The sequence below is a fragment of the Bos taurus genome, chromosome 6 (assembly GCF_002263795.3).
Source record: "Bos taurus isolate L1 Dominette 01449 registration number 42190680 breed Hereford chromosome 6, ARS-UCD2.0, whole genome shotgun sequence".
In the NCBI taxonomy this organism is placed as follows: domain Eukaryota; kingdom Metazoa; phylum Chordata; class Mammalia; order Artiodactyla; family Bovidae; genus Bos; species Bos taurus.
In genome coordinates this window covers 9,419,068-9,446,964 of record NC_037333.1, presented here as the reverse complement: position 1 = coordinate 9,446,964, position 27,897 = coordinate 9,419,068, and positions in this window count along the sequence as shown.

Below are 27,897 nucleotides of genomic sequence, written 5' to 3'. Positions count from 1 at the left end.
TTTCTCAGGCTAAAATTTTGATATATTTGTTAAAAATCCCAAGATGTGTCTGTTGTACCTCAGTGACTGAAAGCAAAGGAACATTCAATGAAGACTAAGATATATTTAGTGTTACACCACTGTTTTCTTCTCAGTTCTTCTGTTCAAATTTCTCATAACTTCTCTAAGCGTCTGTCCATTATTATCCTCTTTCTATTATATGATTAAAATAATATTTATTTATTTATTCTTGAAAAATTGACAGGGATATTAGATTTATTTTACTTTTTTCCCCCTCTTTCATTTGTGAACAAAAGTAAAGAACAAGGTGATATTGTACACTAAAGGTCATAGGAGAAATTGGAGTCTTATCTACAGTCTCTGTCCTAAAGGAATACAGGCAGGAGAACTTCATGATCTTGAGGGATATTTCTATATATAATATGTAAGAGTCTACAAAATATCTCTTTTGAATCTCTTTCTATAATTTTAAGTACTTTAAATACAGCAAACATTGCATATTTTAATCTTGAACACAATAGGAAAAAAAGATGAGAGCTGGCCAAGGCATAGAAGACAAGTTATATACTTACAAATGTATAATTAAACTGAAGAGCAGGATGTCAAGATGTTAAATGCCGAATAGACCAGTTAAAACAAAGGCCATCAGCATCTTCCTCCCTCATTCTTTTATTCTCTACCACCTCAAAATTTATGACAGATAATAAGCTAAACATTTGTTTCCTTCTATTTTTTTTTCCCTTTTTTGCTTACCCAGAATTAAAGAATGTCTGCATAGTCCAATATAAAGGAAATAATAATTCCAGGTTGCTCATTTTTTAAAGTGGAATAATTTTTGCAAACTGATCAAGCGAGCAAACCATCAAAGAATAAATATTTAACAACTATTCATCACACTAAGAATTTAAAGTACAAGGTATTAGCCTTATAATTTCCATATCACTATATTGATTCCTTAAATGTAATATCTAGTTTGTTTTAAGGGTGGTTAAAAATAAACCTTTGAAAAGACTTATAATATCAATATTCATTATTTTGTATTGATTAGTTGTCACTATTTAGTTCTGAAACCAAACTAACATTTGCAGTATTATGCTTTCATTTTAAGAATTCAAAATTATCTTTGTGAAACACAATAGAAATTGTTTTCACAGCCTAAGGTAAAAAGTTACTTTTTTTTTTATAATTACAATTAATGATAGTGTTTACTTCTAATATTCCAATGAAGATTTAAAGTATAATTTGTATCATAGTGATTTTATTTAATTTATTCTATTCCATTTTAATCCACTCCAGTAATTCCATGCAAAAATACTTGAAAGGATCAAATAGCTGTTTTGTACTCACTAATAGTTTACTACCCCTAGTATGAAAAACACTTTCATAAGCAACACAATTTAAGATTACTATTGGCTTCTCTCTATTTTTTTGTTGGCCTGAGAACTTCCTGTTTATATGCTACTTGGACATAGAACCTGCCTCTCAAAATAGGTACCCTCTACTTCTCTCTTGCTCTGAGTGTGAGAAACAAGATTATTCTCCTTCTGATATAAGAGCTGTTTTTGCTATACTATTTCTCTTTTTCAAAGCCTTTTATTTGACTCGTATTTTGCTTTGCATGAAAAACATGAAAAACATTTTTCTTTGCATGAATGTTTTAATTCACTTCAGTCATTCACCACTGGATCACAAAATAAAGTAGAAATACATTATAGCCACTTCAACCTTGATGGCTTGGTGACACTCCTATAAAGTAGGTAGGTTATTTTTTCCCAGGTAAAACTTGGACTACATAGCCCAGAAGTATCAGAGAGAAACTCTGGAACTAACTTTGTTATTATATTCTGTGTTTGAGAGAGTAATTCATTCTAGTGCCCAACCTGTGAACTCTTTGAGTAGTTTCTCTTTTTTTCTTTTTGCTATTATTTATATGAGTCTATCAGATTAAAGGAAATTTAGAATATACTTGTGAGTACATTGTAAGCTGCACTTTAAAGTAATATACCAGGCATTTACTTCTTTCAACAGATCCTGAAATAGGCAAGCTCATTTAATTCTATGTGTATCTCCAGGCTTTGATTCCCAGGTTCTTGTTGTTCTGTCGCTTAGCTGTGTCCAACTCTTTGTGACCGGGTTAGACATCTGTTAACATGGCTGAAATAATTTTAGTTATACCAATTAAAAGAATACCAAGTAAGCTTTCCATTTCTTTTACTCCAGAAAGTCTGCACACTTAAGCAACATTAAATGTTCTTGCTGATATAATCCTTCTGATTAACCACTTCTACCTCTTTTGGAGTCCACTGCTTTTGGCACTGTATTACAAGTATGTGGTCTCTGTTGCCCCTCGTCATCTCCTCCTACTGAGATCTGGGAGCAGAGTTTAATAACACAATCTCCCACATAAAATAACAAACCCACAGAATATAACATATATGTATATGTATGTAGGTATGTATGTATGTGTATATATATATATATATATGAAAATAACATATATAGTATCCACCTTATTAATATGTTCTTCAATAATATAATGATTTTAGTATCTTTTGGGCTCTCTCCTCAAGCATAATTTGGGCAAAGATGGCTATATCCCCAAATCTTTTTTTCTTTGTTTCCTCTAATTATTATTCTTTTTTTTTCTTTAATGTCTGACTCCTTGAAGACTTTGTTCCTTTCACTTAACTAATCAAGTAAAGAATGAACAACTGAAACCACACTCTGGCATTCTAAGCAATTCACCAAATCCAGATTGTGAACAAAGGCACTCATTTTTTAAAAATTTACTCTAGTGTAAAATTAAAATACTCTTATTTCTAGCATCCTCAGAGTTATTTATACATCTAGTAATTTTCTAGTGTTTGTATTTTTAATCTTCCTTATGTTTATGCCTCTCCTGCCAGCAGGTTGATATCTGATTCTAATAATAAGCCTAGAGGCAATGGGGAATGGGACATGAGAAGAAACTTCCTTGGGTGAGGGAAATATTAGTTTTTAAAGAAAGACATGAGCTTCTTCATTCAAGCTAAGTACTGCTGCTGCTTCTGACAAATTGGACTTAGTAAACATGGAGGCTGGAGAGTTTAAGAACTCTGAGTAACCCAAGTCCTCCCAAATAGTTGGTTCTTGGATATGTACTCAAAGTCAGTTTTATATATGCAATCTAGTGAGATCATTAAGCTACTTCATAATTCCAATTAGGTATACTTGAAGGATCACAAAAATGAGTTATTTACTTCCTCTATTCTATTTTTAAATTGAACTAATAATTTAGTGATATATGCTTGTAATTAACTATTATTGGCAATAACTATTCAACTTAGTAAAACTTTTCTTTGAAACACTTTTTCATGATAGTTGAATAAGGCTGTTTTGGTTTGTTTTAGTTTCCCCAGCCATTTCAGTAGTGGAGAGAAAACTAGACTGGTTTCTTCTTTCCTATCACTGTAAACAAGGCAGACTTGCCTGGTTTGTTATTTTTGTATAGCCCTCTTCTTAATATTTTATTGTGTAATTTATTGATACTTATGAATCGCTTAAAAGAATAATTTTACATTTCATGTCATAAATTAGTGGTTGTACTATATGGTTCTAAAGAATTTTACTTAAGAGACAAGATCTATAGAAATATGTGTTTCTCACCTACCTTGTTTGATTCAAAACACATGTGTATCTCAAAGCTTATTATTTTTTTATGTTCAGCTAATTTTGGAAAGTAGACTCTCATGGCAATATCTTAATTGCATTACTTTGTTCAGAACTATTTTTGACTTGCTGCTGCTGCTGCTAAGTTGCTGCTGCTAAGTCATGTCTGACTCTGTGTGACCCCATAGACAGCAGCCCAGTCTTCCCTGTCCCTGGGATTCTCCAGGCAAGAACACTGGAGTGGGTTGCCATTTCCTTCTCCAATGCATGAAAGTGAAAAGTGAAAGTGAAGTCACTCAGTTGTGTCTGACTCTTAGTGACCCCATGGACTGCAGCCTACCAGGCTCCTCCGACCATGGGATTTTCCAGGCAAGAGTACTAGAGTGAGTTGCCATTGCTTGCAGTTTTGAAAATAATAGCAATAAGTAAACTTTTTAAATGGTCAAATTCTAGAATATTGACATGTTTATATATTTTGAATAAGAATGCTGTTTATCTACATATCTTTCTGTTTTAAGTATCAGTACCAGCAGGAAATCGAACATCATTAGTGGAACAATTTATAAATGAACAATGAAATTTATTTTAAAATAGATATATATCTATTACTCAGCTTGACAACTAACTGGTTTTCTTTTCACAGTTTCAACATAGTTTGCATAATTTTAACAGAGTATTGCTATGTTGTATAAGTGAATCTAGTTATCTTATCCATTAATAAGTACTCATTCTAAATCATGCTTTCTATTCTACATATAATACAACATACTTGTTTAAAATTTATAGGTTAGCTTTGTCCATTCATCATCATTAAAGTAAAATTTTCTAGTTGGCAGACATTAAATGGACAGAGTTTGAATCTTACTTGCAATTGACTCAAACATTGTTCATCTGAAAGCATATTGTTAGCAGTTTAAAATCAATGCACAATAATATCCCAGAAAAGCTATTATGCTTGGAAAGTATATTTTTCAAAATAAGATTTAGTTAATATGTTGGAAGAAGAAAATTTGTCAGTGCTTACAAACGGTTTAAAGAATTAAAAAAAAGAATTTTCTACTTCAAATTTATGACTTTCTGATATTATTTAAACCTTTAAGAGATAAGTAAATTACCAGTGGAATTGCTGTGAAATTTAGATAAACCAACCCAATCCCTTAAGGCAGAATTACAATACTACAATTAAAATAAGTCCTAATTCCTAGTCTGTATAATACATAACTTGTTAAAACAGAAAGCAAGCAAGCAAACAAATAAAACTATAAATGGACTTCTAGATCATACTGGCACTTTATTCCAGAGGAGATTTGTGTATCATTTGTTCTCATCTACTTCAATACAATTTGATTTTAATCCCACTATATAGAAATTACTTAAGAAAGTGACTATTGTCATTAAATAGAAACTGAAAAACTTCAACTATTTAATAAAGTCAATTTTTCCAAGGATTAACTGGAGAAACTTACCCATCTCCAGGGTATCTTCCCAACTCAGGGATTGAACCCATGTCTCCTGCATTGCAGGCAGATTCTTTACAGTCTGAGCCACCAGGGAAGCCATTGATCATAAAATACAAGGTTAAATTGATGGCACATGCATACTTCCTACTTTAAAGACAGAGATGAATATAGTAATCATCTTTAATATGAATTTTTATATATTTCTGGAGCGAGATGGTTCACGGTATTTTTACAAGCTGAATAAAAACATTTTATTGTCCATCAATTCAACAAAGTCTCATCAGTGCTATTTACAGAGTCTATTCCACTGTTAGATAAAAGATGTTACCAAATTATTGAATGTTTTCTATACAGAATTTCACTATATGTGCTTGTATGATATGATATGATGGTCATGTGAGAAGGCAAAGACTTCATAAATGATAAAACCTGTGGTACCATTGAAATACTTTTGCATATTTTGGATACATTTTTCCATTTTCCCTGTTTCTATTCTATTGGCATCATTGACAATCATCCCCATGATTGAATGGAGTGCTATTTTATTCAATACTTGATTTAAATCAATGTGTAATTATTTTTTTTCTTAGAATAAATATGTGGGGATTCATTCAGAGATTATTACATGAATTATTATGTATTTCCTCATAGAGTTTTATACTCTTGAAATGTTCTAAGGTCATTGTAGGCAGCTCTTAATTTTTGACATTTCAGTTAAAAATCAGTGATTCATAAGTAATGGTTTCAAACTTAAAGCTACATTTACTCATATAAATTAGATTGAAAATAATAGAAGATGCCAGACTGTCTCAAAAACATTGTTTTTTAAGCCTTTAATGAACATGATACACATCACACTCTTAGGACCATTTAAGCTATAATTTATCATAATTCAATAATAGTGCTTATTATTTATCTTCCTCATTTTAATAAAGACATATGAAAGGCAAGTATAGTTGAATCTAAGAATCCTATCATATGTTGCAAATCCTTGGTGGATTTTCTATTAGAGATTTAATGAACTTACATGTGAGTGACAGAGTTGATATTTATCTATCCAATGACATTTTAAGGTCCAGATTTTTATATTTCTACAGAACTATTCAGTTCAGTCGGTTCAGTTCAGTTGCTCAGTCATGTCCAACTCTTTGCAACCCCATGAATCATAGCAGGCCAGGCCTCCCTGTCCATCACCAACTCCCGGAGTTCACTCAGACTCACATTCATTGAGTCAGTGATGCCATCCAGCCATCTCATCCTCTGTCGTCCCCTTTTCTTCCTGTCCCCAATCCCTCCCAGCATCAGAGTCTTTTCCAATGAGTCAACTCTTCACATGAGGTGGCCAAAGTACTGGAGTTTCAGCTTTAGCATCATTCCTTCCAAAGAAATCCCAGGGCTGATCTCCTTCAGAATGGACTTAGGTGCCGCCTATATAACAAGACTTTAAATTGTTTTGTACATGAAATAATGAAAAGAAACCCAGTCAATTACTTGATTAACATTTGTCATGTCTGTGTTGAATGCATGTGTGCGTGCGTGTTCAGTTGTGTCCAACTCTTTGCGATCCCATGGATTGTAGCCTGCCCATAGTTTATCACCAAATTGATACAGACAGCTTCAAAATCTGTCCTTTAATTTACATCTTATGTTTTAATGTATCCTTTCAGTTTTCATTCACATATCATTTACATATCATTACTTACAAAGTTCTTCTCTCTCCCTTCCTTAAGTATCATTGTCTGATTAGTCTTTATGGTTAAGAGCCTTACGTATCAAAGACTCCTCCTGACTATAATCTCCACATAGAAACAGTGATTAAATTCATCTTCCTAACACATGAAACACGTCCAGCGCACATTCTATCAACTTCCATCCTGGCTGCTACCTTCAGTAATTATTGACTTACTACTTAAGTCACCTTCTATTCACCTGAGACCCATACTTATTCCTCAAAGTTCTAATCATGATCAGACTTTTTGACTTTCCAAAATTTTTTTCACTCTCTCCTATAACCTTACTGTTATGTTTTGGCAGCGGGGTGGGGAGTTGCTGCATCAAGTACATACTGTGCCTTTGTATGAAGAAGTGGTAGAAGGAGGAAAAGAAGTGGGGTGGGAAGTAGAAGGAGGAAGAGAAGAAAAAGAAGACCTACTCTTTTCTAGATGTATTAGACAGAGGTTCTTTTTTGGGCCAAATTAATTACAAAATGACCACATTCTCAGGACAGACACAGCCTCACAGTTGTCTGAGAAGCTACTCCTATCTCAGTGACCCTGTGCAGAGTACAACCGCCTAACCACACAGTGGCCCTGGTTAACATGGCCCTATTCCATCTAAACTGACAATCCAGAAGTTTAGTTTTTAAATCTACTTTGTCATGAACATGGACTCCTCTCCAACCTTCTGGGCTATAATTTTACTATACATACTTTTCTCCCTCCCTTCCTTGAGATTTTTGATGCTTCATTTATCATCATATATGGTTTTTCATTGAGCATTCCACTTGTCTGTTTCCATTTTTCATGTTTCTTACTATATTATTTTTTCTCTTTTTCTATCAATTTTAGTACATTATCTACCTCCAAATTTCTTTTTACTTTTTAAGCACATGTATTTGAAATATTAGAGAAGTCATTCACTACTTTCCAAGTTTCTTATAATCAATTCCGGGGTAGTCCTCCCTCTAGTTTTGTTGTACAACATTCAAGTTCTCTTTAGCAGAAACTTAGTGAAATGTGATGTATACGTGTAATATTTCTCAATTTGAAGGGGCTTGTTTTTTCATTCCCTAAATCTCTAGCACATAGTTCACAAAGCCCCTGTGTGTTTTGAGCTACATTGTGTAGTAATTTTATCAAGATATATTCAATACTATCAGTTTTACTGCTTTTATTATGATGCCTTATATATGATTCATGGACATCTGAAGAACTAACCGTAAACAATGATTTGTTATTTTCTGTAGAAGTGAGTTTATTATTGATTCATGACTTCCCAAGAGAAAGATGATGAAAATTGATCTTACTTCATTATAATACAACTCTGAAAAGCACCAAACAACCTCTTTATAGTTTAGCACTTTATAAAATCAAATACTTTGTCTGTGCTTGGAGAGAAGAGGAGGTAGTCCACAGAATTGTGAGAGGTGGCTTTTAAAGGTCTTGATTGCATCTAGTCAATACAAACCCTCATTTTCTTATTTTTCTGTACCTCAAATGATTATATCATTGATTGACACAGGTGTTTCTGTCAATTTACATTGAATTTTTTCTCTATATTAGAATTTTTACCATTAATAACAAATAGTTTTATACTCTTAAGCATTTTTAGAGAAGTCAATATAATTCATCTCATTTTAGTATAACACAATATATGGTATAATTATCATTATTATACATATAAGGCGACTGAGTTTATACTAAGTCCATAGTTGAACATTGCATATCTAATTAGAAGAAGATCCATAAATTAAATACAGGAGCTTTATGAAAATTTCATCTTTCTTCTATACTAGGTTTATTATTTCAAGGGTTTAGATTGCTCTTGGATGTAAACAAAACAAAAATATTAAAACAGCTTTCTTAGGTACCATGAAAGTATTTGCAAAATAGAAGAAATACTCAATATATCATTGAAGTCAAGGTATGCAAATCAATCCTTCTTTGTAGTTTAACACAGGTTCTTGCATAATCATTTGTTCATTCAAAAACTAAATATCTATTATTTTCCAGGACTATATTAAGCATTAGTATTATGTTTAAAATGTTGACTAATAGCCTCAAGAAGTTCATCACATTAAGTAGCCTGAAATTTCTTTTGGAAAGGATGTAAGCTATAATAGTGGGTTAGGTATATGAATTTCAGAGGCCATTTCAATAATACCAGGAAATTTCTCTTAAAAACGTAACTAAGGTAGCAAAGAATTTGCCAAAATGGAAACAACTCATTCAAATTATTCATAGAATGCAACTTTGAAAACAATAGGAGAATGCTTTTAAGTTGGTATGAGGATAAATCCTACTTATCTTCCATGGCCATTTATTATATGGTACTTTCAGTTAAACTTAGCAAAAAATATCCCAAATAATCACATATAAAATAAGACTCAGAGTTACAATTCAGGTAATACATCCCAGTGTATGATAGGTCTCTTGTCAGGTCAGTGTGTAAGTAATGTCATCAAATGCCCAGGGTTTTTTTTTTTGTTTGTTTGTTTGTTTGTTTTTACGTCTCTGTCAGTTTGTTAGATAAATTTATCCATATGCTATAAAAACTCAACATTTTTAGACATCACATCTAGAAACACCTCAACAGGGTTTTCCTCATGCCTCATTTACTAACATGCTTCATATTCCCATGATGTGACTGAGTTAGATCCAACAGGACACACCCTCTGGGGTCTGAAACTGGGGACGGCTTCACATAAAGCATGGACCAAGTGGGGATAAAGTTAACGTTATGTTCCATGGAAGAGGGCTTCCCTGGTGGCTCAGATGCTAAAGAATTTGTCTGCAATGCAGGAAGTCTGGGTTTGTTCTGTGGGTCTGAAAGATCCCCTGGAGAAGGAAATGGCAACCCACTCCAATATTCTAGCCTGGAAAATTCCATGGACAGAGAAGCCTGGTTGGCTACAGTTCATGCGGTCACAAAGAGTTGGACACAACTGAGCAACTAATACTTTCACTTTTCAGAGGAAAGAAGAGAATTTTATAAAGGATACTTTTTTGTCCATCTTAAGATCTTTGACAAAACCATTTATAAGCTCTGCTGTTATTCACCTTAATAGGAAATGCAGGTTGCTGGTCAATTTTGAAGGAGAGAATGATAACTTCAGATTTGAGATGGTAAATAATAAGCTTTATAATAGTTTACAAGGGAAAATAAAATGAATCTGTATTTCTAGGAAGTGGTTCAGTTCAGTTCAGTTCAGTCGCTCAGTCGTGTCCGACTCTTTGCAACCCCATGAATTGAAGCACGCCAGGCCTCCCTGTCCATCACCAACTCCCGGAGTTCACTCAGACTCACGTCCATCGAGTCAGTGATGCTATCCAGCCATCTCATCCTCTGTTGTCCCCTTCTCCTCCTGCCCCCGATCACTCCCAGCATCAGAGTCTTTTCCAATGAGTCAACTCTTGGCATGAGGTGGCCAAAGTACTGGAGTTTCAGCTTTAGCATCATTCCTTCCAAAGAAATCCTAGGGCTGATCTCCTTCAGAATGGACTGGTTGCATCTCTTTGCAGTCCAAGGGACTCTCAAGAGTCTTCTCCAACACCACAGTTCAAAAGCATCAATTCTTCAGCGCTCAGCTTTCTTCACAGTCCAACTCTCACATCCATACATGATCACAGGAAAAACCATAGCCTTGACTAGACGAAACTTTGTTAGCAAAGTAATGTCTCTGCTTTTGAATATGCTATCTAGGTTGGTCATAACTTTTCTTCCAAGGAGTAAGTGTCTTTTAATTTCATGGCTGCAGTCACCATCTTCAGTGATTTTGGAGCCCCCAAAAATAAAGTCTGCCACTGTTTCCCCATCTATTTCCCATGAAGTAATGGGACCAGATGCCATGATCTTCGTTTTCTGAATGTTGAACTTTAAGCCAACTTTTAGACATAAGCATATAGATTTTAGGTGAATCCATATTTATGGATTATTTCACCCAGGAAGAGTTTGAAAAGGCATGAGAAGAAGATTGAAAATAATGGTTCAGAAATATGGATACTTGTATGAAAAAAAAGTCATGGAAGAATTCTGAGTAGTAGAATAGAAACAGAACTGGCCTTGGAATTGTTTCTCTGTTTATGTGATTGGGGAACTTGATGGAAAAAAAAAAAACCCCAAATATTTGATAATGTTCTAGCATCAAGCTGTAATTATTAACTGAAAAAACATGAACCAATATAAATTTTACTATTTTAATTAAAATAAGTAGAATAATAAAATACACTTTGTGTGGATCACAACAAACTGGAAAATTCTGAAAGAAATGGGAATAGCAGACCACCTGACCTGTCTCTTGACAAATCTGTGTACAGGTCAGGAAGCAACAGTTAGAACTGGACATGGGACAACAGACCGATTCCAAATTGGGAAAGGAGTATGTCAAGGCTGTATATTATCACCCTTCTTATTTAACTTATATGCAGAGCACATCATGAGAAACGCTGGGCTGGATGAAGCACAGGATTGCCGGGAGAAATGTCAATCACCTCAGATATGCAGATGACACCTCCCTTATGGCAGTAAGTGAAGAAGAACTAAAGAGCATCTTGATGAAAGTGAAAGAGGAGAGTGAAAAAGTTGGCTTAAAGCTCACCATTCAGAAAACTAAGATCATGGCATCTGGTCCCATCACTTCATGGCAAATAGATGGGGAAACAGTGGAAACAGTGGCTGACTTTATTTTTCTGGGCTCCAAAATCACTGAAGATGGTGATTGCAGCCATGAAATTAAAAGACGCTTACTCCTTGGAAGGAAAGTTATGACCAACCTAGACAGCATATTAAAAGCACAGACATTACTTTGCCAAGAAAGGTCCATCTAGTCAAAGCTATGATTTTTCCAGTAGTCATGTATGGATGTGAGAGTTGGACTATAAAGAAAGCTGAGCACTGGACAATGGATGCTTTTGAACTGTGGTGTTGGAGAAGACTCTTGAGAGTCCCTTGGGCTGCAAGGAGATCCAATCAGTCCATCTTAAAGGAAATAAGTCCTGAATATTCATTAGAAGGACTGATTTTGAAGCTGAAACTCCAATACTTTGGCCACCTGATGTGAAGAACTGACTCATTTGAAAAGACTCTGATGCTGGGAAAGATTGAAGGTGGGAGAAGGGGACAACAGAAGACGAGATGGTTGGATGGCATCACCAACTCAATGGACATGAGTTTGAGTAAACTGCAGGAGTTGTTGATGGACAGGGAGGCCTGGAATGCTGCAGTCCATGGGGTTGCAAAGAATCAGACACAACTGAGCAACTGAACTGAACTCAATAAAATACATATATGTGTTTTCTCTTATTATGCATGACATTAAGTCTTGTGAGTATCCTTTCACAGTGTGAAGACAATATGATTTTAATTTATACTATTGTTGTTCCTGAATAGATTATCTCCTCTATCTACTAATTTTTACATCATTCTTGGAATTTTAAAAATATTATCAGTCCATAAATTATTATCCTGATTCTTTCATGCAGAGAAAAATGATATATTGGTATCACCATTTAATTGCAGATTATTAAATTATTTATTACTATGGAGTATCTGTTATAGATAGCTATATGAAAATGTTCACAAACTAGTTACAAGAGCAAAAATTATCCAGGAAACTAAGTTTATTTATGTAAATTTACATATACACTACCAGCCCTCAAAAATATTATCATTAACATTATTGTGTCCCTACTATATCAGTTCAATAACTATAAGCTTGCCTAGTCCACATGCAAGTCATACAATTTGTCTGAGTTTATGTTTTTAAACTAGTGGAGTTTTTCATATGTGTATTTCTATAAGACACATGTGGCATTGTAAATATATTCCTAGATTTGGATGTATTTTGAATAAAACATATTTATATTAAATCAATTGCAATCTTTATTTTTTTAATTATTGCTATAATTTATGTCAAAGAATGTTCCACCTATGTATTCTAGGAGTTTTAGGGTTTCTGATCTTAAATTTAGTTTAGTCTGTTTTGAGGGTTTTTGTTTTAATATGGCTTTTAAAAAATGTTCTCATATCAATTTTCTTCATATAGCTGTCCATTTTTCCCACTATTACTCATTAAAGAAACTGAGTTTTCCTTATTATGTGCTATTTCATCCATTTTCATAGATATGTGCCTGAGTTTATTTCTGTATCCTCTGTTCTATTGATCTATGTGTCTTTTTGTTTTTTCTCCAGTACCATACTATTTTGATTATTGTAGCTTTGTAATATAGTCTGAAGTCAGGGGGCGTGATTCCTCTAGTTCTCTTCGTATTTCTCAAGATAGCTTTGGCAATTTGGGATGTCTTGTATTTCCATAGAAATTTTAAAATTGTTAGTTTATATTTCTGTGAAAAATGACATTGACTTTTTTATTGCATTTAATCTGTAGATTGCCTTGAGAAGTATGGTCATTTTAACAATATTAACTCTTAAAATCCATGAACAGGGTATATCTTTCCATCTTTTTGTGTCATCTTAGGTTTCTTTCATCAATGTCTTGCAGCTTTCTGAGTACAAATCTTTTACCACCCAATTACATTTATCCTTAGGTATTTTGTTCCTTTTGATGCAGTTGTAGGTGGGATCCTTTACTTAAATTCTCTTTTGGATAGTTTGTTGTACACATATAGAAATGCAATGTATTTCTGTATATTAATTTTATGTTCTGAAGCTTTACTGAACTTGCTGATGAACTGTAGTGGTATTTTTGGTGTTATTGTTAGGATTTTCTGTGTATGGTATCATACTGTCTGCTTAGAGTGAACACTTTTACTTCTTCATTTCCAGTTTGGATTTCTTTTATTTATTTAAGTTGTATGATTGCTGTGGCAAGGACTTCCAATACTATACTGAATAAAGTGGTATATGTTGGCATCTTTGTCATGTTTCTGATCTTAGAGGAAAGGCTTTCATCTTTTCACCATTAAATACAAAGTTAGCTGTGAGTTTGTCATAAAATGCCTTTGTATTGAGGTATGTTTTCCTTATAACCACTTTGTCCAGAGTTCGTAATTGGACACTGAATTTTGTCAAAAGCTTTTTCTGAATGTATTTAGATAATCATATGGTTTTAATTCTTCACTTTGTAATGTGGTGTATCACGCTGATTGATTTGCAGATACTAAAACTTCTTTCCATGCCTGGGATAAATCTTAATGACCATGGTGTATGATCTTTTAATATTCTGTTGAATTCAATTTGCTAATATTTTTTGAGGGTTTTTGCATTTATATTCATCAGGGATATTGAGTTGTAATTTTCTATTTTTGTGATATCTTTGGTTTTGGTATTACTTTGATGTTGGCCTTGTGTTTTCTTGTTGTTGTTGTTGTTATTGTTGTTATTTTATTCATACTGATTCTTCTTTACATCTTTTATCTCATTGTTAAGTCTCTCACTGTATCATCTTTATGATCATTATTTGAACTTTTGCTAGGTATATTGCTTATCTCCACTTAGTTCTTCTTCTGGGGTTTTAACATATTCCATCAATTGAAACATCTTCCTCTGTGCATCATTTTGCCTAATTTTCTGATATGTATCTTTGGATTGGTTACACTTCCTGACCTTGGAGTAGTGGCCTTGTACAGGAGATGTCCTATGCATCCCAGTAGCACACTCTCTGGTCACCAGAGCCATGTGCTTTGGGATGTCTCCTGTGGAGGCTGCATGGGTCATTCTATAGTAGTAATCTGACTACTGTGGACAGTCTGGCAGGCATGGCAAGCTCCTGGTCCTGACGGTTCCCAGGCCTTGCCTTGTGTGAAGACTGCAGTACTCTGGTTGGCAGAAATGGGTTGTTAAGCAGTTGATGCAAGACCCCAGGGGAACCCAGGTCTAGTGCTGACTTACTGGTAGGAGAGCTGGGCTCTAAGGTGGGTGGTTGTAGGGCCATGGTTTCTAGATTTATTGTCAGACTGCTAGTGGGTGGGGCTGGTTCTGTACATCACTGCTATGGATTCCAGTGTGTTCAAATGTTGTTACTGACCCTCTATTGAGTGGAGTTGGATCTCAGAGTGACAGACTGAGAAGTTCAGTGTATTTTAGAGCTTTTATTATCCTTTTGATGGGAAAAACTGTGGCCCAGAATGCCCAATGGCTGGTGCCTACCTGTTGGTGGCTGTTCTGAGTGTTGCATGGTAGGTTGCAGGGTTGCGGTAGTCTTGTGGTTTGTGTCTTCCCCAAGTTGGATGAGGCTGTGGCCAGGGACTTCTAGGGCTGGTACCTTCCCACCTGTGTGTAATGCTGGGCCTAAAGCTAGAATCACTTCACTAACGTGACTAGGGTTGGGCCTAGGACATCCTAGGACATTTTTCACTGATGCCTGCTCACTGGTGTGTGTGGCAAGGTCCTGGGCCCTCTACTGGCCAGAGCTATGTCCATGGGTGCCTGTGGGTTTTCGGCTTCTTCAGGTAGCCTGTCCACCAGTGGGTGGGGCTTTGTCCCTGCCCAGCTACTTGCTTGGCCTGAGGCCTCTCAGTATGGGTACTGACAGGTTGGTGGGCAGTGGTAGGGCTGGGTCCCAAGACTAAAAAGCTGGAGAGGGGATTCCATATTGATTCTTGCCAACACCAATGTCCATGTGGTAGAACAAACTCCCCAAAATGAGTGTCTCTCATGTCTATGTCACCAGGGTAAGCTTCACTTTCCTCCTGCCTCTCCAGGGGACTCTCTAAGATAATCAAGTGGCTTCAAATTACTGCTTCTGCCCTGAGTCCCAGAGCATATGGAGTTTTGTGTGCACACTTTAAAAGTGGAGTCTCTATTTCCCATAGTCCTCTGGATCTCCTGAAATAAAACTGTTAACATTCAAAGTCAAACATTTGAGGGTATCATCTTTCTGCGCAGGATTCCTGGGCTGGGAAGCTTGAGGCCAGGCTCAGACTCCTCGATCCTTGATGGGAAAATTTTCAGCTGTAATTATTCTCAGGGTTATAAGTCTTGACAATACTGTGTCTCCTCTCCTTCTACCCATCTCCTTATGGTTTCTTCTTTATATCTTTAGTTATAGAAGATATTTTTTGATAGATTCCAGTCTTTCTCATCAACAGTTGCTCATAAATAATTGTAATTTTGGTCTGCACATGAGGGTAGGTAAGCTCTGGGTCTTCCTACTCTGCCATCTTGTAGCAATCTCTAATCAATTTAAATCTTGATGTACATATTAGCTAAGATTTGTAGTTTTACATGAAGTTTTTCTTCCACATTACCCTTGCATTTGAAATTTTATTGTATTTAAACAATTGAACCAGCACCATTAAGCTCTTCCTCAGTCTGGATGTATATTTGTCATATACATACTCAGTAGTTATGTAACTATGTAAATTCTAAGTATTATGCATATGGATATTTGCAAAAATTGACAGATTTGGATACTTTCTAAACAGGTCCATTAGTCAAAAGTCATTGGAAAGAATTTTAGCATATAAGTTGCGACAGAAAAATTTTGCCATTTTAATTTATTTTTAAAAATTAATCTATCATGGTCAACAATTTACTATTAAGGGGCCACTGCAGATGAGCGCAGTCAAACTGTTTTCAGACTAATCAGAGAATTCATAAATCATAAAAAAATGAAATTAGAAACATGAAATATTATCAGTGAGAAACATTTAGCTCATATAATTTATAATGTAGTGGTTATATTCCAAATAAGACAAAAGTAATTTTTGAAGTCCAAATGTCTTTAAATGGCACCATTTTGGAAAAATAATTGTATAGCAAGCACACTACTCTAGTATAGTTCTGAAAAAAACAGGCCTATATTCCTAATATTATTAAGGCAGATCACTTTGGAACTTTTCTAGACCAGGTCGTTCAGGTGTCTAACAGGAAATGCTGAAATACAGGAGAAGCTTGTCTCTGCAGGCCAGTAATATTTCATCATCATTGAATGTGTTTATGTATCACTGAATAGCATATATAGAGAGCCTAGTTTAGAATACCTTTCCAGCAGAGTGTTCAGTTGTCTACTGAAGATCAGGCAAATTCTCCTGCTCTCCCTAATCTCCTTACCTTCTCCCATTCAATTTAGTATCCCTGAGATTGTGTTTCTTCTACACAGTCCATTATCTGGATTCCATCAACAGGGAAGATTCTGAAAAAATATTGTCTCTATATTCTATTTTTATACTTATTGTTATTATTTTGAAGTGTAAAGTATATTAAGAACACACCTAGTGAAGACGAAAGAAAATGTCCAAATACTGATCCTGTCATATTTTCAGTCTGGTAGAAAATGCCATACTCCTGCACTGCAACACACTTTTCATTTTTACACTGCACAGAGCACTCTTCTTTTAGGATGTCTAAGATTCAAGCAGTATGGTTATCTTGAGTTGCTGAACATGAGTAAAAAACGGTATGCAATTTCTGGTAATGTGAAGAATATGACAAGTTCCTCATTATTGGTGGGATTTTTTTTCCCTTGCTATAAAATTTGGGCACAAATATTTCTCACTAAAAGAAGTGGCAAATTCTCACTAATCACCTAGTCTTAGAACAATAATTTGGAATATGTAGCTAAAATATTACAGTGATTCCACAGATGATCAATTTTGACATAATGAAATTAAATAATAGTTGCAACTACAAAACAAAGGGAAAGATCTCTGTAAAGAATCAGAGAACCTGGTTATCACCAGTCAATAGGATTTTTAATTCCTAACACATTAATACCGTTCTCAAATCAGATGAGGTTTCATTAATTGATATTATTTTTGATAAATTGGCATAATTGTCTGTTTTTCTTATTAGTTTTATAACTTTCACAATTCCTTTTAGGTGTGAATAAGTCAACCATTATTTAATAAATAACCTTGATTATAAATCATCATTAACTATGCATCATTCCTTTATTGAATTTCTCTAAGCCCTTTTTCTACCACTCTTGGGTGAAAGCACTAGTTTTTATATCAAGCAAATATGTAGCATATTTTCCCTCTGTAAACTGGTATTATGAGTTCAGTGCATGTACTGTAGCCACTCTTTGCTTTGACATTCAGTGATTTGGACTCTTAAGGAATCTTTCACAAGATGCGTAGGTCCTAGTCCTGAGCATCACACTGTTAGACCCAATTGAATCTCACTCATATATGACCACACTGTGGTTTCTGAGAATTTTTGCCAATAGCATTCTCACTTTATCTTCTGACGAGTATCAAAATTATTTCCTTAGGTCCTCAGCATTAAGTCTAATAAAAAATTCCTCAGCTTCTTTTAAAAAATTATTTCCAAGCTTACTTAACTTCAAATCCCACAGAAACATGTTACTGCCTTAGGAAATGAAGTATACCCACACGTTTCTCCTGATCTATGCAAATCTGGCACATAGCTTTCAGCTGGTTAGGTAATGCATAATTAAATGATGCTTATTTTGAGCATTTGAATGTATTGTTGAAATAGTTTTTATATGAATCATAAGACTTAGTACTGAAAGCAAATAATAATAGCAAGAAAAAAATTTAACGTCATGCTATGAAATGATCTTAAATATTTTTGCCCTGTGCATAGAGTAATTTAAGAATGACTAACTCAGGATATACTTATAACAATATATTATACGATATTCTGATATAATTTAACTTCACCTAGTCCCAGAAATTATGCAAGAATATTGTTATATGAGATTTGCCCTGGGGATGGGATTAATCTTGTTTGAAACTATTTCAGAAAACTTCATACAAGGGAAATTAGGTACTGGTAACAGAGTTTTGGTTGAGAAGGAAAATCTATTTTCTGAAGCCTAAAGCCTACGGACCTTTGCAGTTCTGCTGGCCACAGAGGATGAATTACCTAGAGTTATTTTAATTACTTACTACCATACCTATGAAAGGTATATTCTTCTAGTTCTTCCTGATCAGTGTTTCTTGAAAATGTCCCTAAATATGTGTACACATTTACAACCTCATAAATTTATATTTCTTGGTTCTTCTGAAAGGTTTCTCCTCCCTAAAGTACATCTTCAATAATGAAACTAGAACCATTCTAAAGTAAATATTTTATTTCATCCACCTTTTCATAAACATTCACTGACTCTATGCAGTTCAAGTCACAGCTCGTAATACACCATCAAAAACTGTTCAGCTCTAATACTAATGATCTACTCTTTATTTAAACTATGGTTCAACCCAACACAAAATCTCACTGTTCATAATATGTAAAAGATGAGTTCTTGCCTTAATAACTGATATATTCTGTTTCATTAGGCATGAATAGCATCCCTATAATTTAAATTTATTTATTAAAATATTACTACTAGATTAGGTGGCTCAGTGGTAAGGAATCCACCTGCCAAGCAGCAGACATAGGAAAGATGGGTTTGATCCCTGAATTGAGAAGATCCATTGGATAGGAAACAGCAACCCACTCCAGTATTCTTGCCTGGAGAGTCCTATGGACAGAGAGTCTGGCAGGTTTATTGTGACCCCCATGGAGTCACAAAGAGTCAGGCACGACTGAGGGACTAAACAACAACAACAACTAGATTAACACTTGGCATCTCACATATAATATAATCATTCTTTTTTTTTTTTTTTGATACCTAACAAAATAATCTTCACTTGCTAAATATTTGTTAATTACTTGAATAACAGTTATATTATTAAAGTAATACTGCATTATCAAATTAGTTGTTAAACTTTGAGATAATAGTTTTAATCATTAAAGTTTTTATTTCATCAGTATGAAAGTTTTGTATCTTTAGATGCCATACACTTTATTATTAGCAAAAAGTAAAAAATAAGTACATTAATTTCAAAATTTAAATGAAGATAAACTTAATGTGTAAAAACATACAAATAAAATGTAAAATGATACTTATAGTTTCCAACTATAATATTAGCTCAGATGTACAAATGACTGATTAGAAGAAATTCTTTCACAATATTGTTATTACTACTTTTGCCATTGATAACTAAATTGTCAGGTTTTCTTACTTGTGAATAGAGATGATAGAGAAAAATAGAACACAAATTTTTTCCCTTATCAGCACTGTGGTGTTTTGCAATGAAAAGAAAATACATTAGACACACTGAAGGAATATCACGTATCAGGATTTTGCTACTGTATATTTCCCACACCTGTTGGCTGGAGTGGAGTTAAAAACTTCTCTGTAGCTTTGACTTGACAGTGGGGAATCAAAGGAGTTGTATTTCCTCAGGCTTAAATGAGGAAAACTATGAACCACTAGTAGGTCTATAGAAAGGATTTCAAGCATGGTACAGGGCAGAGATAATGAATCATTATTTGGAAGTAGCTAAATAGATGAATTTGTGGTTATTGATATTTCTCCCGGCAATCTTGATTCCAGCTTGTGCTTCTTCCAGCCCAGCGTTTCTCATGATGTACTCTGCATAGAAGTTAAATAAGCAGGGTTACAATATACAGCCTTGACGTACTCCTTTTCCTATTTGGAACCAGTCTGTTGTTCCATGTCCAGTTCTAACTGTTGCTTCCTGACCTACACACAGGTTTCTCAAGAGGCAGGTCAGGTGGTCTGGTATTCCCATCTCTTTCAGAATTTTCCACAGTTTATTGCAATCCACACAGTCAAAGGCTTTGACATAGTCAATAAAGCAGAAATAGATGTTTTTCTGGAACTCTCTTGCTTTTTCCATGATCCAGCAGATGTTGGCAATTTGATCTCTGGTTCCTCTGCTTTTTCTAAAACCAGCTTGAACATCTTGAAGTTCATGGTTCACATATTGCTGAAGCCTGGCTTGGAGAATTTTGAGCATTACTTTACTAGCGTGTGAGATGAGTGCAATTGTGCAGTAGTTTGAGCATTCTTTGGCATTGCCTTTCTTTGGGATTGGAATGAAAATGGACATTTTCCAATCCTGTGGCCACTGCTGAGTTTTCCAAATTTGCTGGCACCTTGAGCACTTTCACAGCATCATCTTTCAGGATTTGAAGTAGTGAAAGAGGAGAGTGAAACAGTTGGCTTAAAACTCAACATTCATAAAACTAAGATCATTGCGTCTAGTCCCATCACTTCTTGGGAAATAGATGGGGAATCAGTGGAAACAGTGTCAGACTTTGTTTTTTTGGGCTCCAAAATCACTGTTGATGGTGATTGCAGTCATGAAATTAAAAGACATTTACTCCTTGGAAGGAAAGTTATAACCAACCTAGATAGCATATTCAAAAGCAGAGACATTACTTTGCCAACAAAGGTCCGTCTAGTCAACGCTATGGTTTTTCCACTGGTCATATATGGATGTGAGAGTTGGACTGCGAAGAAAGCTGAGTGCTGAAGAATTATTGCTTTTGAACTGTGGTGTTGGAGAAAACTCTCGAGAGTCCCTTGGACTGCAAGGAGATCCAACCAGTCCATCCTAAAGGAGATCAGTCCTGGGTGTTCTTTGGAAGGACTGATGCTGAAGCTGAAACTCCAATACTTTGGTCACCTCATGCAAAGTGTTGACTCATTGGAAAAGATCCTGATGCTGGGAGAGATTGGGGGCAGGAGGAGAAAGGGACGACAGAGGATGAGATGGCTGGATGGCATCACTGACTCGATGGACATGAGTTTGGGTGAACTCCAGGAGTTGGTGATGGACAGGGAGGCCTGGCGTGCTGCGATTCATGGGGTCACAATGAGTCAGACACGACTGAGCAGCTGAACTGAACTGAAATGAAATAGGTGACTTTAAGAAAAAATTTTTTGGATTAACATGGTTTCATAATTTTATGTATAGGTAATCACGGTTCCAGTCCAAAAAATATGAAGTCATTTAGATTGCACATGGCCTGGAAGAAGTACAGGTTTGGGAAAATTAGACTTCTGTTGGAAATGTTGAGTCTAGGGTCACATGGCCACAACTCTAATGCTAGAAACTAGCCACCCAAAGAGACAGAAAACATCAGATAAACCCCAATGGTTATCAGTCCATGGAGCAGAGGGACTGAACAGCTAACTCCTCAGAAATTAGGAGAGAAGGTTCAAAGGTCATGTGGGATCTGTAGAAGCAGTCCTTTCTTGCTTTACAAGGTTTCTTGCTCTACAGTTTGGAGCTTAGCAGGGGAACAGAGCAGTGGCAGGAATCTGAAAGATAGGATATTTGCCTCTCCAGCATAAAATTTGTCTCCAAAATTCTGATTTAAGCAAAGTAACTATTCAAATTAAGTTAGTCTTACAACACTAGACAAGTTTTAATCAACCCCTTACTTGCCCCTACTCCATAAAAATAACTATCATCAACTGAACACAGCAAAAGTACATTTACATCTCTACTGGATATTAATATCAGTATGATAGTCCTTTTCATAAAGGGAAGGCTAATAAAGCCTGGTGAAGACATAGTTACCTGCCCAACTCTCTGAACAAAGCAGTTAGAACTTCATGAGTGTTCTATGCTAAATAATCCCCCCTGCAGATGTCCAGGTCCTAATCCCCCAAATCTGTGATTATATTATATTGCATGGCAAAAAGGACTCTGTAGATGTTATTCAGCTTATTGAAATGGGGAGATTATCCTTCCTTATCTCACTGGGCCTGTTGAAACCTCATGGATCCTTATCAGGGAGAGGTAGGAGGTCAAGAGTTCTGGGTAGGGAGGGTTGAAAAATGCTAACCACTGGCTCACAAGTGAGAGGGAGGCAGACTTTGGAAACTAGTAAAGACAAGAAGAGTTTTATTTTTCTCCTAGAGGGTAAAGAATCTGCCTGCTGATGCAAGAGCCACAGGAGATGCGGTTTTGATCCTTGGGTCAGGAAGATACCGTGAAGTAGGAAATGGCAACCCACTCTAGTATTCTTGCCTCAGAAATACCATGAACAAAGGAGACTTGTAGGCTGCAAGTCCATGGGGTCCAGAGTAGGATACAACTGAGTGACTGAACATGCACCCAGAAGAAATGCAGCTCTGATGAAACATTGTAGGCTTCTGATCTGCAAAACATCAAATAATACATCTGTATTGTTTTAAAGTCATTACATTTGCAGTTTACTGCAAATTTACTGCAAGTTTACTGCAACAGCAGTGGGAAACTGACACAATGGGTCTAGAGATAGTTTTCAACCGCTTCAATACAGAATTGTATTGGACACAGAGAAAAGAGGACAAGAGAATGAACAAAGCAGCAATCCTTTCCTCAGCAGCAATAAGAAGACCAATATTTTTGCAGCATATCTAAATACTCCAGTTTGTTCACCAAGCAGTTTAATTGTTTCAACTTCTAATAAGAGATAAAGGATAGAACAAGAAAAAAATATGAGGAAGGTAGATGAAAGCGTAAAAGATAATGGATCATCAGGATACAAAATAAAATGCTCATGAAGATTAGGTAGTTCTGGCTTATTAATATATAGATTAAGAATATTTCCTATTATCATACTTCATGATAGCCATTTTTGATCACAAACACTTTTTTGGTTATCTATAAGTTATTCTTTTAAGTCTTCAGAAAATATTTCTTAATACATCGCCCATAGTTTTAGCTTTTTCCATACCCAACAACGTCAAAACACATTATGCTGTGCCTAGTCATGTCTGACTCTTTTTGCCCATGGACTGTAGCCCTTCAGGCTCCTCTGTCCATGGGATTCTCCAGGCAAGAGTATTGGAGTGGGTTGCCATGCCTTCCTCCAGGGTATCTTTCTAACCCTGGGATCCAACCCTGGGCTCCCACATGGCAGGTGGATTATTTACCATCTGAGACACCAGGGAAGCCCAAGAATACTAGAATGATTGGCCTATCCCTTCTCCAGTGGATCTTCTCAACCCAGGAATAGAATCAGGGTCTCCTGCTTTGCAGGCAGATTCTTTACCAGCTAAGCTATGAGGGAAGGCATCAAAACACATTAACCTCAGAGAATAATGTGGCTGAAGATTATTCTTAATGAAAACTACGAGGGAAGCCATCAAAACACATTAACCTCAGAGAATAATGTGGCTGAAGATTATTCTTAATGAAAACAAAATATTTTTCACAAAAGCAATCTCATGCATTTCTGTGACTCAAAACAGATTAAGTATTTGCCACAAAAATAAAAGCAAACCAAACACTGGCATGTGTCATTATAGGAACTGTGTACTTTTCTTCTAATGTGTTCAGCTGTGACTGTGTATTTCAGATGTGGCCATTCTGAGTCTGGAATCATATTGGACGAATATCACATCTCATTATGAATTTATTAATTAAAACCTAATTTTAATCTTTCATAAGAAGCACAGGAAGATGTTGCTACTTTGGGGCAACATCCTTTAAATTACTCATGGGTTAGAAGAGGATGGACAGAACTGATTTCCTATTTGGCCTCTGGATGTGTCTATTAGATTGCATGTCTATACTTGACATACAGTCTTATAAGGACAAATGTCTGGTGTATATATACTAGGTTGAATTCAACTATTTATGAGTACCAGCTGGACTCATAAGGAAGTATCTGCCATCCTGTTCCCAAAAGCCAGCCCTCTGCCAAATTTAAAGCAAATTAATGAAACTTGTTCATTGAAGGGAGACACTAGCATTACACTTTGGCAGGCACTATTTGTTACCCACTGCAGAATATATTTAGAGTTTCATTGTGCCATTGTAAACTATGTATACTGGAGGGGATACAATTGACAGTATCAGAAAATTACTTTTTTTTTCCCCACAAAATTATATAAATGTTATATGGATCTAGTGGATGAATAATCATTTTCAGGTTAGTGTGTCAAGGACTGAGATCACAGCCTGATACTGTGTTTGTGTTAGTTGTTCAGTCGTGTCGGACTTTTTGTGATCCCACGGACTATAGCTTTCACGCTTCTCTGTCCATGGACTTTTCCAAGCAAGAATACTGGATTGGATTGCCGTTCCTTTCGCCAGGGGATCATCCCAACCCAGGGATCAAACCCCAGTCTCCCACATTGCAGGCAGATTCTTTACCATCTAAACCACCAGGGAAGTCCACGACTCATGGGAATATATATTAAAGTGCATTTTTGTGTGTATGACTGTATGTAAAACTCAAACATTCAATTTTTACATTTTTTGAATGTGAATTTTGTGTTGTTAGTTTCTCAGTTGTGTCTAATTCTTTGAGATCCTATGGACTGTAGCCTGCAATGCTGGTTTGATCCCTGAAAAGCATTTAAATTATAAAGTAATATAACTTTGTATATACTACCTTGTGAATTATGATTTTTCAATGGCTTTTTAAGTTGTGCAAATGGTGGCTGCAGCCATGAAATTAAAAGATGCTTACTCCTTGGAAGGAAAGTTATGACCAACCTCGATAGCATATTCAAAAACAGAGACATTACTTTGCCAACAAAGGTCCGTCTAGTCAAGGCTATGGTTTTTCCTGTGGTCATGTATGGATGTGAGAGTTGGGCTGTGAAGAATGCTGAGCGCCAAAGAATTGATGCTTTTGAACTGTGGTGTTGCAGAAGACTCTTGAGAGTCCCTTGGACTGCAAGGAGATCCAACCAGTCCATCCTAAAGGAGATCAGTCCTGGGATTTCTTTGGAAGGAATGATGCTGAAGCTGAAACTCCAGTACTTTGGCCACCTCATGCGAAGAGTTGACTCATTGGAAAAGACTCTGATGCTGGGAGGGATTGAGGGCAGGAGGAGAAGGGGACGACAGAGGATAAGATAGCTGAATGGAATCACTGACTCAATGGACGTGAGTCTGGGTGAACGCCAGGAGTTGGTGATGGACAGGGAGGCCTGGAGTGCTGCGATTCATGGGGTGGCAAAGAGTCGGACATGACTGAGCGACTGAACTGAACTGAACTGATGTATAAATTTTAAAACAAGCGTAGCTTTTCATACTAGAGAGATTGTTAAAGAACTATTTGGAATATTCACAGACACAAAATTTGACATTCTAAAATAATTATATGGGGGGAAAAGTGAAAGTGATAGTTGCTCAATCATGTCCAACTCTTTGACCCATGGATGGAACTCCAGTCAAGAATATGGGAGTGGGTTAGCCATTCTCTTCTCCAGTGTATCTTCCAGGGGCAGGGATCAAACCTGGGCCTCCTGCATTACAAGTAGATTCTTTACCATATGAGCCAAGGGAGAAGCCCCAAATAATTAGGTGACTGTTATAAAATAGCATATACTTCCAAAATATGAATGTTTACAAGTAAGTCCTTTTAACTTATGACCAACCTAGATAGCCTTTTCTTTTCTTTTTTTTTTTTTTTTGAGATTGAGACTCTTTTATTTGTTCAGACAGACAAATTTCAGGCTCTAAATATCATGACTTCTAAGAAAATTTGCATTTAGATGATTTAAAAGAACAAAACCCCAAGAATTGTATATCAGCAGGTTAACACAAAGGGGAGGGTTTGTTTTTGTTTTCTTGGGGTTTGGGGGAAGTGAGGGGAGTGAAGGAAAGGCTTTTTTTGGTGTCAATGAAATTACAGTGCATGAATGCCAACCTTCTTTTAGTCCAGCAAAGTCCATAGGGGTGAGTCAAGGGGAACATGAGAAGCTCTTCTTCAGTACTGCTCCCCCTCAGGGGCTGACTCTGATGGACAGTGGGGGATCCTGAATCATTCCATTCCAGCAGGAAATGAAGCAGGAGCTTCTGCAGAATCTACAGGTACAGGATGCTGTGCAGAGGATGGTGGCACCAGGGACCTGCAACCAACCTAGGGCATTTCTGATCCGCTTCCCGTCTTCCAGCTCTGTGTCTGTTTCAACATGTAGATATACGTTTTCTCAGATCAGCAGTCTCCTCTCGGTCAACAAAATCATCGGCCCCTTCGTCAAATTGAATCTGGTGCACGGGTCGTGTGCTAGCTCTCGCTGTGGAGGATCTGGCAACTTTCATATCTGATATGATGTTACTGAAACTAATTTTGGGTTTCTCTCCATCCTTCTGAGCCTTCGAGCCTTCCTCGTGCTGCCGGAGCTGCCTGAGCAGCTCCGACTTGGTGGTCTGCTTGTCAAAAGGGAGAGAGTCAGCAACTGCAGTCGCAGCCGCCACCAACTCTGGGCTCAGGGACTTGAAGGTGGCCGAGCGAGAAGATGAAGTCTCAAATCCACTTCCTCAAAGGCGAGGGGCTGGAGGTATTCTTTGGGATAAAACTGAAGCTAATTGGAGACAATAAAATGTGAGGTGACCTTCATTCTGGCCTAGACAGAACTAAGCTACAGGCTTCTTCACAATAGGTATACTCAGAACATGCTCTGCGGATGGAGTGTTCAGCCCTCTGAAGTCAAAAGGTCATGGAGCATCTAGATAGCCTTTTCAAAAGCAGAGACATTACTTTGCCAAAAAAGTTTTGTCTAGTCAAGGCTATGGTTTTTCCTGTGGTCATGTATGGATGTGAAAGTTGGACTGTGAAGAAGGCTGAGCGCCGAAGAATTGATGCTTTTGAACTGTGGTGTTGGAGAAGACTCTTGAGAGTCCCTTGGACTGCAAGAAGATCCAACCAGTCCATTCTGAAGGAGATCAGCCCTGGGATTTCTTTGGAAGGAATGATGCTAAAGCTGAAACTCCAGTACTTTGGCCACCTCATGCGAAGAGTTGATTCATTGGAAAAGACCCCGATGCTGGGAGGGATTGGGGGCAGGAGGAGAAGGGGATCACAGAGGATGAGATGGCTGGATGGCATCACTGACTCGATGGACGTGAGTCTAGTCTCAGTCAACTCCGGGAGTTGGTGATGGACACGGAGGCCTGGCGTGCTGCAATTCATGGGATCGCAAGGAGTGGGACACGACTGAGCACTGATCTGATCTGATCTGAATCTAAATTAATTAGATATTGCCTTTACTGTGTTCATTTGGTTTATATAAATAGAGACAAATGCAATAAAATATTACCAATAGATTACTAAACTTATTAGTCATTTTATTCAAGGACATTTGTTCCATCAATATTTTGTTCAGCAGATTGCCATTATAAGAAACTGTTCAATCAACACAGTCTATCTTACCAAACTAAGTACACTTTAGCTGTTATTGATCTTATATCTACAGTGCTTAAAAATATGCTATGAATTGTATAGATTTCAGGTTATTTAACATAGGTAACAAAATGACCAGTCAGTCATATAACCTGACTAACTCTGGATAATGACCCAAAGTGCCTATGGCATTAACTAAAAAATAATTCTAGTT